This window comes from Bombina bombina, chromosome 1 (genome assembly GCF_027579735.1).
Source record: "Bombina bombina isolate aBomBom1 chromosome 1, aBomBom1.pri, whole genome shotgun sequence".
Taxonomy (NCBI): domain Eukaryota; kingdom Metazoa; phylum Chordata; class Amphibia; order Anura; family Bombinatoridae; genus Bombina; species Bombina bombina.
Genome location: NC_069499.1, coordinates 60,466,908 through 60,487,465, shown reverse-complemented (window position 1 = coordinate 60,487,465; position 20,558 = coordinate 60,466,908). Strand labels below are relative to the sequence as shown.

The 20,558-nt window shown below is 40.2% G+C and overlaps 1 protein-coding gene across 2 annotated transcripts in view; it reads right to left on the bottom strand.

Moving 5' to 3' along the window:
• BAG5 (BAG cochaperone 5) overlaps positions 1-20,558 on the bottom strand; it is a 48,395-nt gene that overhangs the window by 27,010 nt on the left and 827 nt on the right. The window contains exon 1 of one of the 2 annotated variants that reach the window (XM_053697407.1): positions 18,945-20,282. The exons of the other annotated variant lie outside the window; for it this stretch is intronic. The gene's annotated coding sequence lies outside the window, so the exon portion shown is untranslated. Of the gene's footprint in view, positions 1-18,944; positions 20,283-20,558 lie in introns of those variants that run through there. 2 annotated transcript variants of the gene reach the window in all.

Here is a 20,558-nt window from a genome sequence, read left to right as displayed (position 1 = left end):
TCCTGGGTGCCGTGGTCAGCCCGAAAGGAAGAGCCACGAACTGAAAATGTTTGTCCAGAAAGGCAAACCTCAGGAACTGGTGATGATCTCTGTGGATAGGAATATGAAGATATGCATCCTTTAAGTCCACGGTAGTCATATATTGACCCTCCTGGATCAATGGAAGAATTGTCCGAATAGTCTCCATCTTGAAGGATGGAACTCTGAGAAACTTGTTTAGACTCTTGAGATCTAAAATGGGTCGGAACGTTCCCTCTTTTTTGGGAACCACAAAAAGATTTGAGTAAAACCCCTGCCCCTGTTCCTGTATTGGAACGGGACAAATTACTCCCGTAGTGGAGAGGTCTTTTACACAAAGTAAGAACACCTCTCTTTTTATCTGGTCTACAGACAATCGTGAAAGAAGAAACCTTCCCCTTGGGAAGAAATTTTTTAACTAAAACTGATACCCTTGAGACACAATTTCTAGTGTCCATGTATCCTGAACGTCTCGTATCCAAGCCTGGACAAAGAGAGAAAGTCTGCCCCCTACTAGTTCCGGATCGGGGGCCGCCCCTTCATGCTGTCTTGGGAGCAGCAGCGGGCTTCTTGGGTTATTTACCCTTGTTCCAAGCCTGGTTGGGTCTCCAGGAGGGCTTGGCTTGAGAATAATTTCCTTCCTGTTTAGTGGAAGAGGAAGGGGGGGGGATTCCCTTGAAATTACGAAAGGAACGAAAATTACTCTGTCGTCCCCTTTGCTTAGATGTTTTGTCTTGCGGGAGCAGATGACCCTTACCTCCCGTGATGTCAGAAATTATCTCCTTCAAGTCAGGCCCGAACAGGGTCTTTCCTTTGTAAGGAATAGCCAAGAGCTTAGATTTCGAGGACACATCCGCAGACCAAGATTTTAACCATAAGGCTCTTCTTGCTAAGATGGAAAATCCTGAATTCTTGGCCGCCAATTTGGTGATCTGAAAGGCGGCATCCGTAATAAAAGAATTAGCCAGCTTAAGGGCATTAATTCTATCCTGTATTTCCTCTAAGGAAGTCTCAGTCCTAAGAGACTCTTCCAGAGCGTCAATCCAAAAAGCAGCCGCAGTCGTGACTGTTACAATGCAGGCCTTCGGTTGTAAGAGGAACCCCTGGTGAACAAAGTTTCTTGAGAAGACCCTCTAATTTCTTATCCATGGGATCTTTGAAAGCACAACTGTCCTCGATACGGATAGTCGTACGCTTAGCCAGGGTAGAGACGGCTCCCTCCACCTTAGGGATCGACTGCCAAGAATCCCGAACGGCGTCAGCTATAGGATACATCTTCTTAAACATAGGAGAAGGGGAGAACGGGATACCCGGTCTTTCCCATTCCCTAGCAATAATTTCCGAAATTCTCTTAGGAACCGGAAAAACGGCAGAATATGAAGGAACCTCCAAATATCTGTCCATCTTACTCAATTTCTCTGGAGGGACCACAATAGAGTCACCAAAACCTCCCGTAGTAACAGGCGGAGGAGTTCAAGTTTAAATCTGAAAGACATTACTTCCGAATCTGTCTGGGGTAAGGCGCTCCCTGAGTCGGCAATTCCCCCTCAGACAGATTCTCCCCGCCCCCCAATTCAGAGCCCTGGGAGGGTACATCGGAGATTGTCATCAAAGTATCAGAAGTCGCAGGGACCACCTGGGTCTCTTTCCTGCTGCGTTTGCCTTGCAAAACTTGTAACTTAGATAAAACTTTTGACAGAGGGATGACATAACTGCAGCCATATCTTGCAGAGTAAATGAAGCATACGCAGTGGAAGAACACGGCGTCGCTTGAGCAGGCATTAAAGGCTGTGATGCTTGGGGAGAAAGTTGTGGCATACCCTGAATTGCATTAGTCTGAGAACATTCTTTAGATATATCTTTACTAAAAAAAAAAATCTGCTTTTTACATTGTAAGGCTCTCTCAATACATGAGGGACAAAGTGTAACAGGGGGTTCCACAATGGCATCTAAACACATGGGACATGTACTTTGTTCAATGTCATCCATGATAACAGGAAAACAAAAGCAAGCTTGGTCGAGTCACAGAAAAAGTATTACTAATAAAAATATAGTAGTGTGTCTTTAACAACACCCTCTGCGCTAACACCCGATAGGCAAATGGACAGAGAGAACCTTCCTTGATTAATATTATCTACACTCCCTGTGTCGTTAGTGCTTTATAATTAACCCACTGGACAGAAAAAGGAACATTCACCTCGCCGCAGCTCTGGTGCGGCTCCTACCTGTCTCCACGTGCTCGACACTACCACCTCTCGTACGGTGCACCTAAAATCACTTGTAAGAAATCACAACAAGCAAACTTAGGGGTCGTGAGGAAACGCTGACAGCCGTAACCTAATGGAGAAGTTACGGCGCGGAAAGCGCGCAAATATCAAGCCCCGCCCATCGTGGGTGGGCGTAAACATAACCTCCGTAAAAAATAAACAATGTACCGGCATTTACCGGAGTTTAGCAAACTTTTCCAAACTCCGGTACTATCCCCAGCGTCAGCCATCTTTAGGAGTTGCAATCACAGTAAACAAAGAGCTGCCCAATATATTAAATATACACTGTATATCACCATCATACCCCAACGCTTCTAGTCTAAGTGTCATAAAGTCTGGGGGAAATAAACAATACGTCATGTCTCATTCTTTTGTACCTTAATGAGAATTTGCATATTGAGAAGGGAAGCCTTTAAGCACATAGCCCCTGATATAAAAGCAGAGCCCCAGAAATAAAAGACTGCAATTACCTCCATGCTGAGGAACAGCATGAAAGCTCACAATGTCAAGAGGTCCACTCTTCCTCCTGAGGTCCTGTGAAGATAGAGGGGTCTTAGTTAAATTTCTCTAAGACCAGCACATCAGAGCAGCACAATAATGGGAGGCGCAGCGAGGCTAAAACCCCACCAGTTCCCATAGCCAGGAGGCTATAACTTCAGAGGCTGCTCTATAGTAAAATAGTACACATTGGCACCATTAAAAAATAAAAAAAACTCTTGATTGAAGAATCTAAACTAAACACCTCAATTTACCTCTTCCTATCACTAACACAGGCAAAGAGAATGACTGGGTTGGGGGGGGGAAGGGAGGAGCTATTTATGCAGCTCTGCTGTGGAGCTCTTTGCCTCCTCCTGCTGACCAGGAGGCGATATCCCATAAGGATGAAATCCGTGGACTCGTCATATCTTGTAAAAGAAAAAGGCTACAGCACAGGGGTATAAATCGCTCAGCAGTGAAGGGTTAGTCTCCCTCATTCTCTCACACCAAACCCCTGAATCAATGGCTGCATCAGCCTAAGGTGGATTATCTGCATATGAGTCTGTGTACTCAGGACTGGGATAAATGTGTGTAGCTTACTGGGACCTTTCTAAAGCTTGTCACCTTTCTTCCATTCAACAAGGTTAGGAGATTTAGAAATCTCTGTATTTCTCTGGTAGATGTGTACCAGTAAGTAGCCTTAGAAGTAGTACAAGGCTCTTGGATAGATTAGTAAAAAATGATGAACTATTTACAGATAATGGGGGTGAAATACTGAGGTCAACACATTCCAAATAAGGTTCAGAGTTCATCTTCACTGGCATATTAAAAGGGATATGAAACCCAAAAATGTTCCTTTTTAAAACAATTTTCCAATTTGGGCGGAGCCGGCTGCTTACATGAGAGCAGCATAACACTGGAGCTCCGCCACTAGAGCCCTATATGCAGCCGTTTATCCTGGCCACCCTGCCTCCAAATAGCCCTAAACAACCCCAAACTAGCTCCTCTATCACCTAACAACTCTGCAGGCAAAGATTGGGCAAAATCGGCCACTTTTCCATCCGGCCTTTTTCAACCTACCCGAACCCTCCAGGCTGTAATGGCGGCCACATCTACCACCAATAGGAACGAAGGGCACCCAGCCATCAGACTACACAGTCAGGAGCCTCAACCTGCAATCTGAAAGCCCAGGAACTTTAAAAAAAGATCCGGTTGCGAACCAGAGGAAGTGCACTCAGATCCGGATACCAACTATAAATTTAGTCCCCGGCTTGGGCCTACACTGGACCGGAAGGGGTAAGCTGCATCTACACCCTCATACATTGTTCTCACACAGCACCAAAGCTATCAGCTTACCCTGCTTCTCCTCTAACTCAGCCTGGTGAGGGTTATAACAGGGAAAAGTAGCCAAAACTCCTATCAGCTTCCAGCACTGGGGATATTGAAGGCCTACAAAATATAACTTCACTAATTTTATTTACCTCACATTCACTCCCTGCATAGAAAGGAGGGATAATCGGCACCCTAATAACTGATCTCTGCTCATTGTTATAGAGACTAACAGTATACTCAGAATAGCAAATGCTGCTTCTTTTACTTGTAATTGCCTGGGAGTTTTCAATCAATACTTTCCTGGTACTGGAAGCCCTTAAATTTCAGTCAGCTATAGATATATGTCACTTAACATGTTAACCAGACGTACCTTAAAACAAGATAAGCTGGTGAAACCTGCAACAGGCAAACTCCTAACAATGTCCTCATTCCTACAATGTTCAGGCACAACAGATGTGTCTCCTACTAATCAAAGGCAAAAAGAGAAACTTGCAGCAAATGCTACTCAGGACCCGCAACACTGCAGACCCCAAACAGCAGACTCACAGCTACCAGCAACACTCTTGCAGAATCTATTCACGAAACAAGACATAGCAGACATAGTGCGGTCATGTATCAGAGAGGAATTAGCTGAGATGAGACAGGATATACATACCCTGGGCTTTCAAGTGGAAACCTTGGAAGGTAACCAGGACACTATGAAAGAGGATATTCAACACCTCACAGAACAGGTCACCTCCCAGCAAGAAACCATTGTGTCACTCCAGGAAAAATTAGATGACTTGGGGAACCGCAGCAGGCACAAAAATATGCACATTAGAGGCGTACCTGAGTCTGTGTTACCAAGGGATTTTCCAGTCTATCTTCAAGCCTTGTTTCAACATCTAAAGGACCCCACTTTCACAGCGGAAATCCCCTGGGTTAGAGCACACAGGCCTTTAAAACCTAAACCCCCAGACTCAGCACCACCCAGGAGATCTAGTAATTCACTTTAAGAATTTCCAGGAAAAGGAAATGCTTTTATCTCAATCTAGGAAGAATCAACCTGTGCGATTTAGAGGGAATGTTCTGCAATTCTTTCAAGACCTCTCGACACACACTCTACAACGGAGGAAAGAATTTGCCCCAATCACCACCTTATTAAGGACTAAAAATATCCCATACCGCTGGGGATTCCCGACGCACATCTGGACCATCAGAAACAACTCTCACTACATATGTAGGACTCCGGAGGATATCCCAAGCTTTTGCTCCACACTGGACCTAGCTCCCCCTTCTGGGTCCTCCTCCCTTGTCTACACCTTGTCCTCCCCAACCAAGAGACAAAACCCACCAGCCGATTCATGGCACATCGTCTCATAAAAGAAGAACAAATCAGCTACGGCCCCGTCAAGAAGCCAAACTGTTTCCAGTCCTGCTTCATCGACCCACTCTACCTAACAACTTCTCCACCTTGAGTGTGCAAATACTCTGGACATTGTACAGACATGTAACTGAGGTTCCCCATAAGATTGGGCAAGTAAATGTACCATGTGTCTGTAACTCCTTGAAATCTTACTGGTCTCTATATTTACACCCCCAGACTCAGCACCACCCAAGAGATCTAGTAATTCACTTTAAGAATTTCCAGGAAAAGGAAATGCTTTTATCTCAATCTAGGAAGAATCAACCTGTGCGATTTAGAGGGAATGTTCTGCAATTCTTTCAAGACCTCTCGACACACACTCTACAACGGAGGAAAGAATTCGCCCCAATCACCACCTTGTTAAGGACTAAAAATATCCCATACCGCTGGGGATTCCCGACGCACATCTGGACCATCAGAAACAACTCTCACTACATATGTAGGACTCCGGAGGATATCCCAAGCTTTTGCTCCACACTGGACCTAGCTCCCCCTTCTGGGTCCTCCTCCCTTGTCTACACCTTGTCCTCCCCAACCAAGAGACAAAACCCACCAGCCGATTCATGGCACATCGTCTCATAAAAGAAGAACAAATCAGCTACGGCCCCGTCAAGAAGCCAAACTGCTTCCAGTCCTGCTTCATCGACCCACTCTACCTAACAACTTCTCCACCTTGAGTGCGCAAATACTCTGGACATTGTACAGACATGTAACTGAGGTTCCCCATAAGATTGGGCAAGTAAATGTACCATGTGTCTGTAACTCCTTGAAATCTTACTGGTCTCTATATTTACACCCACGTACAATTGCTCCCGCTCTTCTAATCTCAACCCCACCCTCCCTTCCCTGATCCAGCCCTCCCATTCCTCTATACCCCACATCCTTTACCCCCCTACCCCTCCTGTTCTTAATTCCCTTTGGCCAGGGTATTCTGCTCTACCAAAACTAATAGATTCACATACCATAGGGCTAGTAGTGGTCTTACCCCCTAACCACTCTCACTTATGCCCTATAATAGGAAGATAGTTTTTTCTCCTTTTGTTTACCTTGTTGGTAATTTCATGTTTTTTATTGTTGCTAATATTTTAATGTTTTCCGTGACTTTTTTATTACCACGTTTGCTTAATGTATTGTTCTCATTTGCAGGAACCTACTTACACCTACACACACACTGCATCACTGTAATGTTCCCCCTCCTTAATTGCCAGATATCCCCACACTTTCCCTGCAAAAATAATGGCTAACGGCACCAAAAAAGTACAGAAGTTTCCCAAAATGCTAGAGGTCTGAATTCACCCCATAAAAGAGCGAAAGCTCTGCTAGATCTATCTAAAAGACAAGTAGATATACTGTTTCTCCAAGAGACACACTTTAAACGTAACAAAGAGCCCAAATATTTCGGCAAGACTTTCACCACTCATTACCACAGTTACAACAGTTCTAAGAGGGGCGGAGTTAGCATCCTTATCAATAAATCAACCCCTTTCACACTTGTACATTTCGCCAAAAACTATGAAGGCAGATATTTGGGCCTGGTAGGCTTACTCTATGGCAGACCTATAACACTAATAAACATATATGCCCCCAACTCCAACCAAACTGCATTCTTTAAAAATATCCATAACAAAATTACAGACATCACTAAAGGACCCACCTTTATTGCGGGAGATTTTAATATCCCCTTACATCCCTCTAAGGATAGTTCAAATCCAAACATAAGAATATCAAAAAAAATTACAAATACTCTTAGGAGAGGAATGAGAAACCTCACACTATATGACTTGACACTTGGCGTCTTATACACCCTGAAACACGCGATTATACCTTTTTCTCCCATTCCAATAAATCTCACAGCCGCCTTGATTATATACTTTCAAATCAAGCAGCACTGGCCCTAGTTAAATGATGTGACATATCCCCCACATCATGGTCGGACCACTCTGCTGTAAAACTCCAACTATCTTGGTATAATACACCCTCAACACCATACCAATGGAGACTAGATGAAACCCTATTAAACAACCCTTATACAGTTACACAACTCAGCAAAATTATAGCGGAATATTTCACTCTTAATATGCACTCTGTCAACAGCAAATACACCTTATGGGAGGAACATGAATGTGTGCTCAGAGGAGAGCTAATCAAGCTTAAAGCCCAGCTTTTAAAAGCACACAGACAGTCCTACAAAAGATTGTCAGACTCATTTGCTAGATTAGACCTTGCCCATAAGCTATCCCCAACTGACCCCCTCATAATAAATGACTTACTTGCGCTTGATAGCTTTTTACAAATTGAATACCAAACATTATGCATAAAAACAAAGAGTATGTTCTATTATGAAAGTAACAGATCAGGCAAACTATTGGCTAGAGCACTGAAAAAGAAAAAATTAAAGTCGCACATATACGAAATACATCAACCTCACTCCTCAACTACTCTTAAAACTACTAAGGATATCCTCCAATCTTTCCACGACTACTACTCTGCTCTTTTTAATCTCCACATGGACACGTCAACGCCACTAACACCCCTATCCATGTCGGACTACGTTTCTAACGCACAGCTACCCACAATCTCATCCGACCAGCTTAAAGATCTTAACAAACCTCCCATAATGAAATTCTTTAGGGCTGCAACAAACTAATCGGTAAGTTGTCAACAAACTCATTATCAATTAGGTGGACAGCGATTAGTTGGTCAGTTGCACAGCACCAGCTGCTTAATCTGATGATCTACTGCAACTAAGATTGTGCAAAAAAAATTGAATTTATTTATCTTTTTAATCTTTTTTCTATCCGATTAATTGGATAATAATCATCCGATTAATCGGATAGGAAGAAAAAAATGTTTGTACAAATACCATGTGCAGGAGTTCATCGGATTGAAGCAGCTGGTGCTGTGCAATTAACCAACTAATCGGCTGACCACCTAATTGATGAGATTCTTTGACAAACTATTTTTATGATCAATCTTACCGATTAGTTGTTGCAGCCCTAATTAATGCTTGCAGCCATTAAATTGTACACAAAAATACTCGCAACCCACATCAACACTATATTACCCCTCTTTAATTCATTTAAATCAAGCAGGTTTTTACCCCTCATAGGGAAACAAAGGATAACACTATCAAAATTCTACACCTAATGGAATATGCCCCATAATCACAATATACCCCTCTGCGTTCATCTCAAAGGACGCAGAGAAAGCCTTTGACAGGCTAAACTGGCATTTCCATGTGAACGACACTTTCTAAATTCGGATTGAGCAGGCCTTTATAGGGAAAAAAATTTCACTATATAACCCAACCATAAGCTAAAGTCAAATTAAGCGACACATTATCCCTCCCATTTTAGATCTCCAATGGTACAAGATAGGGTGGTCCCCTTTCTCCCAATATTATTTGTTCTTTGCCATGGAAGTCTTGGCCTCCCATATCCGAAATAACGCTGTTCTCCACTACTCTCTAGGTGGAGATTAACAGCGTGATTGGCTGGTGCGCAGACAGGGGGCGGAGTTGCATGCCAGCGCAAAGGAGCACTCACACCACAATGTTAAATTCCGGCAGCGGATTGCTGCCGCCAGAGGAATTTGAAATGCCCTATCTGTCATGGATTGATAAATCGAGCTCTAAGTTTTCCAGAAGTTCCCCAAAAAAAGGTTCAATAATATTTACCTTCTTATGACTGGGGAGGCCAAGGAAGGTGTTTGATTTTTATTACTGGTCGTGTACAAAACCACTCCAAATTCTATTTAACCTTGTGTGATAGGAAAATCTAGAAAATAGGAATGTCATGTGAAGTGTTTCCACTGATCTGTTAAATTGCCTCATATTCCCTGGCCCTTATATGAGCATGCAATCAGACCTAATGACTTCATCTGCTCATACCTATGCGGATCCACACACATGATTAACAGGTGTCAACAGATGCTGTGGGGGTGAATACATCCTTAAACTTTCCCCAAATGTAAACCCCACTGGAATGTAGGAAATACGTGGGGGGGGGGGGAAAGGACTCATCAGAGAGTATTACTGCTTCAGCAGCGCAGGGGCCCAGGCAATAACTGCGTGCTGGCCTTGGATTTAAAGGGATAGTCTAGTATAAATTAAACTTTCATTATTCAGATAGGACCTTGTAATTTTACTCAACTTTCCAATTTACTTTTATCATCAAATTTGCTTTTTTCTCTTGGTATTCTTAGTTTAAACTAAACATAGGTAGGCTCATATGCTAAATTTATAAGCCTTTGAGGGCTGCCTCTTATCACATGCTTTTTAAATCTCTTTTCAACACAAAGAGACAAAAAGTACACGTGGCCATATAGATAAATAACCCCTGTGCCTGAACACAGTGTTAAGATTTAGAACAAAGCAATGCTAAATGCAAGACAATAGATAATAAACAGTCACAGTCATGTGATCAGGGGGCAGGAAGAAGGTTCCTAGATACAAGGTAATCACAGAGGTAAAAAGCATATTAATATAAACTCTGTTGGTTATGCAAAACTGGGGAATGGGTATAAAGAGGATTATCTATCTTGTAAAACAATAACAATTCTATGATAGACTATCCCTTTTAAGCAGCTTCTGAATAGCAGCCCTGACATATATTCCCGCTTGGTGAGGTTCATGATATGCAGTTTCTTTTGAGACTGGGTCACCTGTAATTTCAGCACTGATTATTTGCCCTCTTTTCAACTCAGTACTTTTATGTGAGTTTTCAAAATAACAAGGCAGCTAATTGTCTGAGGTCTTTTATAAACAGACAGACACTGCTAACCTAATGACTCACCTTAGCAGCATCACGTGTAACTGTCATTTAGTTAGCGTAAATTAAAATGACATTTATTTTTTCATATGGTATTTCCCCTCTGAATCTCTTTACACATTATTGCAACGAGTAAACAGCCTACAGTGAGAAATACATAAAGCAACAGCAAGGATGGCTTGCAAAATAATTATAAAAAAATATATATCAATAAATAAAAAATAGGGTCAACAATTTTATGTATACATAGGAACCAGCAGCAATACCAAGTAGCTAGGTACCCACATTTAAAGGGATATAAAACCCAAACACGTTCTTTTGTGATTCATACTATTTAAAAAAAAAGTTTAAATTATTACATTTGCTTAGTTCCCATGATATCCTGTGTTGAAGAGATACCTAGGTAGGCATCTGGAGCACTACATAGCAGGAAATAGTGCTGCCACCTAGTGCTCTTGCAAATGGATAACATTCTTGCAGAACTGCTCCCATATAGTGCTCCAGAAATGGGCCGGCTCCTAAGCATACGTCCCTGCTTTATAACAAAAGGTACCAAGACATTTGATAATAGAAGTAAATTAGAAGTTGTTTAAAAATTTCCTGCGTATCTGAATCATGAATGAAAAAATAATGAGGTTTTAAGTCTCAGGAAGAGAACTTACAAATAGATACAGAGTAATGCAAAAGTCGCAAGCTTTAGGTTTCTCCCGCTAGGATGTGTCAAGTCCCAGAATAAGTCATTAAACAAAGCAATAAAAGTGCTAACGTAGATGCAACTGTGCACAAATATTGTGTGTATTTCACTAATGCAGCACACATCCCCACACTAACAACTGCAGCTCCTGTTGCAGTTGTTTTTCTATTTCACAAATAGATTGTGTGCTTTAGCGCATACAAACAGAACGATCCCAGTGGAGGCGACGGACGCTTAATCTGCTAGCTCAGACTTGCACTGCAAAACACCACTTAAGCCTCTGAAAGGCATCAGGAAAGCATAATCAGAGTGTACCCTGGTAGCAGCTGTTACTGTAACCAAGTCAGCACAGGTGTACACTGCGTTCTCCCACAATTGCTTTTGATAGTAAAGCAACATCTTAGTTAAAGGGATACTGAACCCATTTTTTTTCTTTCAGGATTCAGATAGAGCATGCAATTTTAAGCAAATTTCTAAATTTACTTCTGTTATCAATTTTTATTCATTCTTTTGGTATCCTTATTTGAAAAAGCAGGAATGTAAGCTTACTAGACGGCCTATCTTTGGTTAAGCACCTGGGTACAGCTTGCCGATTGGTGGCTAAATGTATCCATCAATCAGCAAGCGCCATCCAGGGTGCTGAACCAAAGATGGGCCGTCTAGTAAGCTTATACATTCCTGGGGGGAAAAAAAAAAATGATAAAAGTAGTAAATTAGAAAGTTGCTGCTCTATCTGAATCATGAAAGAATTTTTTTTGGGTTCAGTATCCCTTTAAAGGATTATTAAACTGTTCAAATTTGCATAAACCAAGAATATATATTATGAAATAAAATATGAAAAATAAAAACACTTTTTTTTCAAAACATAACTTCTGAATATTTTAAAATTTATAATATTATTTCCAAGATGTCACTAACAACAGTCCACCAAAAAGGGCTGTTGCCCAAGAAAATAATTTGGCCAATCAGCGACAGTTAAACTTCTTGAGATTTAAAGATTAAAGTGATTGTAAAGTTTAACGATACGCTTAACAATATATGTAATAACAAAGTAAATAAAAGGGCACTTTCATTGATAAAAATCATTGCAGATGCTAAAATATATAAATAATCAGCCTTTCGGTTTCTTATACAAATTTCGCCATTCATCAGCCCGCAACGCATAGTCTATTTCAGTGTAAAATGACGAAACATGCTGTAGCCAATCGCAACGCGCCCCCTTTGGCGTCTGATTTCCCTGTAAGCTCAACACATTATAAAGGGGTTGTGGTATCAAGGATCAAAAACAGATATTTTTCCTATACAAAAATAAACCTAAGGGAGCATTTTATACTTTTTTTTTTTTTTTTTTTCTCTCTGCTGGTATAACATCATTAAATACTCATTAAGGGGAAACTGTCTGTTAAAGCCTTTCAGTGTTCCTCCCAGGGTCTATTTAATGGGCACACCACCTGGTTGATTTTACAAATCAACCAGATAGTATTAAAGCCAATATTAAACAAAAAAATGATCTCATATTACTTTTTGTTAAAGGTTTCTTACACAAAATATCATTAAATCAATATGTGCAAAATTATGGAATTAATTTGTGCTTTGAATAGCTTACTATTCATAAATAGAAAATGTCATAATGTCCCTCTAAATTGTGTTAGGTAACAGCAAAAAAACACAATGTTAAAAATTTAAGCTCATTAACCCTTTTGGATCTTGGATATTTTCAAAAAAAAAAAAACCCTATGCTAAAATCTATAGATTGTTTAAATTAACTACTATTTATGGTAATTGTTTCCATGGTGATAATTAATAGCACTAGTAGCTTCACCCAGAAGACAATAGCAGATCAATGCTTTTTACATAAGTAGGTTTTAGCCATTCTCTTTACTGTGGCAGTGTTCTAGCCGCTGATCTAGGCGGCAAATCATATTAAATGTAGCCACCAATCAGCTCTATCTGACTCATGAAATTTGGGTTCAGTATCCCTTTAAGTTACCTTCTCTGCTGTGGCCAATTAAGGACAAATATAAATAGGTCAGTAGAGTGTGCTGTCTTGCAATAAAATAACATACATGGTAAATGTAAAAAAATAATCTGAATGCCTTAAAGGGACACTAAACTCCAAATTTTTCTATCATGTTTCAGATAGAGAATACAATTTTAATCAACATTCCAATTTACTTCTATATCTAATATGCTTCATTCTTTAGATATCCTTTGTTTAAGAATAGCAATGCACATGGGTGAGCCAATCATACAAGGCATCTATGTGCAGCTACCAATCACAGCTACTGAGCCTATCTATATATGCTTTTCAGCAAAGGATATCAAGAGAATGAAGCAAATTAGATAATAGAAGCACATTAGAAAGTTGTTTAAAATCGTATTCTTTTTCAGAATGATGAAAGAAAAAACGTGGGTTTCATGTCCCTTTAAGACCATATGTTGCTTTTGTTTTGCAATAGCCAAACTCCACCCACATCTGCCTTTTTTTGGATGAGCCAATCAGGACTTATTACTGGAGTATACACATCTAGCCACGGTTGCATTAGTTTACGGTTTGATTTGATAATTGTTGCTAAGAACCCTAAGGAACAGATATGTGCACATGTGGAGCGCTATACTTATGCCGATATTGTGAGGTTATAATGAATTTAAAATCACTAGAACCTGTATTACAAGTTGGGTGTTAAAAAAATAAAAATAAAAATTGCAAGCAAAATTAAAGGTACATGAAACCCAAATTTTTCCTTTCATGATTCAGACAGACCATACAATTTTACACAGCTTTCCAATGTACTGCTATTATCAAAGGTGCTTCTTTCTCTGGGTTGTTGAAGGAGCCGCAACGCACGACTGGGAGCTAGATGAACACATGTGGTAAGCCAATTTCAGGTGGCATATATGTGCAGCCACCAATCAGCAGCTAACTCCAAGTAATGCATTGCTGCTCCTGAGCTTACTCAAGTATGCTTTTCAACAAAGGATATCAAGAAAACAATTACGATTGAATTAGGAAATAAAAAATTGAGTTTCATATCCCTTTAAAATACTGCTCTATTTACATTCAAAGACAAGAGTAAGGCAGAAGCTAGCATTTGTATTAAAAGGTAATGGTTAAGCATTGTGGTCGAGCAGTAATTACATTAATATCCCACAAATAAAATGCTAAAAAGCTATGGGTTAATCCTACCGGATAATCACACAAAGATACATAAATCGTTTATTACTCAATAGCACATATAAAATTCTATGATAAACCAAACGATAAAATGATAATATTTATCTTAAAACAAACTGAGGACTATCCTCTTATAATTACACTCAATAAAACTAAGTTGAAAGCTCTGGTAAATTAATTGTGACTGCCAATAACATAAACCACAAAACCGGCCTCTTAGGTTTTATTTCTGCACTATATCCTTAGTTTTTAAAACTATTTACATTAAATGGTCAGTTATATGTAATATCTAAAAGCACATGAAAACCAATAGAAATGAGAGAATACATCAATCCCGATCGCAACATCTTGAAAAAACAATGTGCAAACGCATATAATAATTGCATTAGAGCACTTTTATTTTATACTTTTAAAAATGTGATATTTCCACGCAAGCACGCCAAAGCGTTGTGCTGAAATAGTGTTTGTTTACTTTATCCATTGTGCAATTTTTTAAAATTGCAAGATGAATATGTGGGTAAGTAACAGATGCTATTTTGAAATTACAGTTTTAAAAGGGACAGTCAAGTGCAAAAAAAACTTTCATGATTCAGATAGGGCATGCAATTTTAAACAACTTTCCAATTTACTTTTATCACCAATTTTGCTTTGTTCTCTTGGTATTCTTAGTTGAAAGCTAAACCTGGGAGGTTCATATGCAAATCTCTTAGACCTTGAAGGCCACCTCTAAGCTGAATGCATTTTCACCACTAGAGGGCGTTAGTTCATGTGTTATATATATACATATAGATAACATTGAGCTCATGCACGTGAATTTACCGAGGAGTGAGCACTGATTGGCTAAAATGCAAGTCTGTCAAAAGAACTGAAATAAGGGGGCAGTTTGCAGAGCCTTAGATACAAGGTAATCACAGAGGTAAAAAGTGTATTATTATAACAGTGTTGGTTATGTAAAACTGGGGAATGGGTAATTAAGGGATTATCTATCTTTTAAAACAACAAAAATTCTGGTGTCTAATGTCCCTTTAACCCTTTGGCTGCTAAGCCATTTCCCACCTGGGTGCTAATATTTTCTTTTCTAAAAAAAAAAAAATTTAACATTTTTTTTTTTTTACAGACTCCCAAGACTTACACTGTTGGAAAGGTTAGGCGATTACCTTTTCAACAGTGGGTCTTGGGGGTCTGTAGCTGCTTAGATGATACAGGCTTCTAAGCAGCATGCCCCCTCCTCCTATACTTAACATTGTTAAGTATAAATAAAGTTGCGCGGCGACGACATCGCGTAATTGCGCGTGACGTCACCGCGCATCACGTGAAACCCCGGCGATGCCTGTCACTCTACAGGCACGATCGCCGGGGTAGGAGCAGTAAGGAGCCCCCAGATCTCCCTCAAGGTGGGAGAGTGCTCATGACGGCTCTGAGCCATCAATAGCACCAGAGTGAGAAACTCTGTGACGGCTCAGAGCCGTCATTAGCACTGAAAGGGTTAAACTTGACAGCAGCTCCAGCTTCATCCGGTCGTTGCAAGCCATTTCTGATGTCAGAAATTATGGATAGGTCATCCTCCAATCACGGCTTTCCCCCGGGGGAATCAGTGTCTGATTCAACGCCGTGATTGGAGGAAGCCTGATTGCTCATTTTAGACCCAGGAAGAGGCTTTGTGACGGGTGGAGGAAGCTGGAGCTGCTGTGAAGATTAAAAGGGAAGTTTTTTTTCAAAAACACAAGTGAAATGTAAATTTTGATGAATTAAAGTGCCCCTGTTTTTAATCAAATTTTTAAAAACCGGGCACTTTAGCATTCAAATTTACATTTACTTTAAAAGCCCAGAGGCAGAATTTTTTTACACTTTCTGCGATGAGATTTTTTTTTAATGGAAACATTTTCTGCAGGTTATTTTAAAATAAAATTCAATTTTAAATTAGGCAGTAACACTAAAGCACCAATTCAGTTGCAATGTGTTGATTAACTGGAGAATAAAGCAATTGTAAAAGTTTTATAATATATTGCAGCAGTTGAAAAATCGGATTGCAAATTAGCCGCAGACAAAATAATAATTGTAAAATGTCTCTTGAATAAATGTGTTTCCTTTTCTTTTGATCTAGCATAGAAATGTAGTAATAAAAAGGTTCATCGCTCATAAGAATGTCATTCAGAAAACACACCTTTGCAGACTGGAAAAAGTTAGGGGGCTGAGAGACAGTCAACACTGCAGAATTCAGGTAACTATAAGATTTTTCTGCAGTTTTGCAATAAATTAAAAGGGACACAAGTCAAAATTAAACTTTCATAATTCAGATAGAGCATGCAATTTTAAACAACTTTCCAACTTACTTCCATTAACAAAATGTGCAGTTTTTTTATATTTACACTTTGAGTCACCAGCTCAAACTGAGCATGTGCAAGAAGTCACAGAATATAAATATATGCTTTTGTAATTGGCTGATGGCTGTCACATGATGCAGTGGGAGTGGAAATAGACATAACTCTGAAATTCGTCAGAAAAAAAAAATCTACTGCTCATTTGAAGTTCAGACTAAGGGGTTGATTTATCAGCCCCTTCACCCCGCAACAGCTGCAGGTTCTTACAAGAGAACCTACAGTCCGTATTTAACAAGCAGCGGTCATCAGACCGCTGCTTTCGTAACCTTTCGCCACCTCTAAGGTGGCGAATTTTAATCTATTGACAGCTCATTCCCGCTCATGATTGGCTGTGCGCGGGCAGGATTCCATGCAAGCACAAAATAGCGCTTGTGTGCAATGCTGAATTTTGGCAGCGGAATTCAGCCCGCCAGAGGTGAGCTGCGGCGGACAGGGGCGCCCCTGTCCGCTGCAGCTTGATAAATCGACCCCTATGTGCTATTGCATTGTCTTTTCATTGTGCATTTGTTGATTATGCAAATCTACTGTTCCTTTAACATATTACGTGTGTGAATGGGTTTATAAATATATTATTGACACTTTGCTGTGATTGTTTTTCAATAATCAAGCTCTGCCCACCACTTGCCTTATTTGGGGGAACTAATCTGGACTTGTTACTGAAGACGACAGAGCTAAACATTGTCATCATTTAGCAAACTCTCTGTTGTGCAAACTATAATCTTAGCAAATCTGCTAAAGCCAATTAGGGACAGATATCTGGCAGGGTTCGGCTTGTGAAGTCTTATGTGCAATTTGATTTCTAAGAACTGGAAAGCCCATCATTTTCATATGTAAAAGGTCACTAAAGTCAAAATTAAACTTTTTATGATTCAGAGAATGCAAAAAAAATAATAAAAAAAAATACAATTTACTTACATTAGCAAATTGTGCTCGTATTTTTATAAGCACATTTTGTAACGCACCAGCTACTGCTGAGCATGTGCAAAACTTCAGAAAGTTTAAATATATCAGTTTGATTGGCTGATGGCTGTCACATGATACAGGGGGCAGGGAAATGTAAACAAATTTTGAAATTTCTTAGAAATCTACAGTTCTGTAAATTCACAGTAAGTGTTATAACTGTCTTTTAATTCTGCATTTGTTGATTATGCTATTCTACTGTATTTAATAGTCCTTTAATGACCACAACGTGCCATGTACGTCGCCGTTCGTTAAGGGTTTCCAACTTCCTAGGTTTATAATAGCCGGTCGTTAAGGGTTTCCTTGTTTATTTGCTTTATGTTAAGGAGAGATGCTTACTTTACAATATAATACTCAGTAAATAAGCTGATGGTTTTTCTCCATTCTGGTGAATTTTTCAGAATTGGGTTCATAGAAAGAATAATAAAATTAATCACTGAAAACAGAAAAATATAATTAGCCTCAAATAGTTTTCCTGGTTAAAAAGTCAAGAGTGTTATTTATTTCATTCCATTTATGTGTTGTGGTTACAGGTTCTTAAAAGGTTGGACACACATGATCTAAACGTACAGATTGAATTTCCCTTTTGGAGGGATTGGAAGACGCACCAGCATCTCTGGCTCCAGTTGTATGTTTGTCCTCAGAGCATAAGGGTATAATGAAAACCAAAAGGACATTAGTCATATATCCATTAAAGGGACACTAAACCCAATTTTTTTCTTTCATGATTCAGATAGAGCATGCAATTTTAAGCAACTTTCTAATTTACTCCTATTATCAAATTTTCTTCATTCTCTTGGTATCTTTATTTGAAATGCAAGAAGGTAAGTTTAGATGCCAGCCCATTTTTGGTGAATAACCTGGGTTATTCTTGCCGATTGGTGGATAAATTCATCCACCAATAAAAAAAAAAGTGCTGTCCAGAGTCCTAAACCAAAAAAGAAGCTTAGGTGCATTATTTTTAAAATAAAGATAGTAAGTGAACGAAGAAAAATTGATAATAGGAGTAAATTAGAAAGTTGCTTAAAATTGCATGCTCTATCTGAATCACGAAAGAAAAAAAATTGGGTTCAGTGTGCCTTTAAGAATACTTTTTTTCATTGACATTGATTATTGAACCACTAGCTTTAGTTAAGGTAGAAGTACACACTACTAAGAGGAGTTAGTAAAATAAGCTAATCACAGACTAACAAACATCACCTAGTTTGGTATTTACACAAATCCACTGAAGTCTTTAAATTCTGCCTTTAACCCAAGCTATGTATATAGGGATTTAACTTAGAAGTGGTGCCCTAATACTTTATGAGAGAAGAGGACCTAAGAAGCAAGGTAGATCTTTATATATGTCATTTCCTACATAATATAAAGTGAGAAATAACACAGATTTATCAATTTCTATACTAAAAAAAGGTCTATTCCTCCCAGAGCATAGAGTCATTTATCTATTGTTTGTATTGCCTACTCACCCTAAGAATGTCTGCCAGCTGGGTGTCCAGCAATGGTGTATGTGGTTGGAGGCCCTTTGTAACAGGGGTTGTGTGCCCTCTGAGAAGGTTCACTGCTTCTGCTGGGTCTCGATATGTTAGCTTGGATCCCTGATTTTCCCAGGACTTGATGTATCTGTCAAAATAATTTGCCTTGGCAGTACCTATTCCTTGTCCTTGCCAGGACTTGGTGTGCCATTCAGCACTCTGTTCTCAATGTCAAAAGACAATCTTCCTTTGTAATGTACCAGTAAGAATCAAGCAATGAAGCGCAAGGTCTTGGTGTGCCAGTATCAGTTATTAGCCGGTACTGTATCAGGGCACAGATGAACTCCTGCCAGTCAGAAATAAGTGGGCCAGTCACTATCCAAGGTAGTTAAAAGGTACAGACCTAGGGCCAGATCAGAAAATCTCCTTATCAAATTGGTACAAAGTACATCAACTGCTGTGCCTGGTTAGTAAAAGGTGTTGAAGTTTTGGCAGCTCATTTTGCGTCACATCAGAGGCTTTCTCCCTGGCAGTTGTAGGACACCGTGCCAGTCAGTAATATGTGCTACATCAAGACTGCTAGCATTCAGTGTACAATTGTCAGTTGCTGTCCCCAGTAAAAGGTGCTACTCCAGTTCTGCCAGGTATGTGCGTCAAGGCTTAAATATTTACCTACCTGTCTGGATTCTTTACCTCAGCAACATCACAATGTGCCAATCAGGGCACAAATATGTACTGCCAGTCTGCAATAGCAGCTTCAGTATGGTGCTGAAGTGTCAGTCAGCATTCTCTGCTTTAAACAGTATAAGCGTTTTAACCAGTCCTGCTTCTTGTCAAACCGGATTCCCTGCTTCAGCTGGGTGTCAGGTTGTTTATTTTTAGGAACCCTGCACTGTCACTGCATAGATGTGACAGCATCTGTAACTCAGTGAGGATGTTGTTTAACAGTCCGTGTTCTTTGTGATAATATTCAGGGGCCTAGATTCACTAAACATTGAAAGATCTATTTGTAAAACACAATTCTTTGGTGAATGGTTTTCAGTGTCTCAGGTTTGGGTAGGTATCCCTTAATCTGCCTCTCCTTCTCTCTCAGGTTTGGGTAGGTATCACTGTGTCTGCCTCTTCCAGGTTTGGGTAGGTATCACTGTGTCTGCCTCTCCCAGGTTTGGGTAGGTATCACTGTGTCTGCCTCTCCCAGGTTTGGGTAGGTATCACTGTGTCTGCCTCTCCCAGGTTTGGGTAGGTATCACTGTGTCTGCCTCTCCCAGGTTTGGGTAGGTATCACTGTGTCTGCCTCTCCCAGGTTTGGGTAGGTGTCACTGTGTCTGCCTCTCCCCCCTCTCTCAGGTTTAGGGTAGGTATCACTGTGTCTGCGTCTCCCCCCTCTCTCAGGTTTGGGTAGGTATCACTGTGTCTGCGTCTCCCCCTCTCTCAGGTTTGGATAGGTATCACTGTGTCTGCGTCTCCCCCTCTCTCAGGTTTGGATAGGTATAACTATGTCTGCCTCTCCCTCAGGTTTGGGTAGGTATCACTGTGTCTGCCTCTCCCAGGTTTGGGTAGGTATCACTGTGTCTGCCTCTCCCAGGTTTGGGTAGGTATAACTATGTC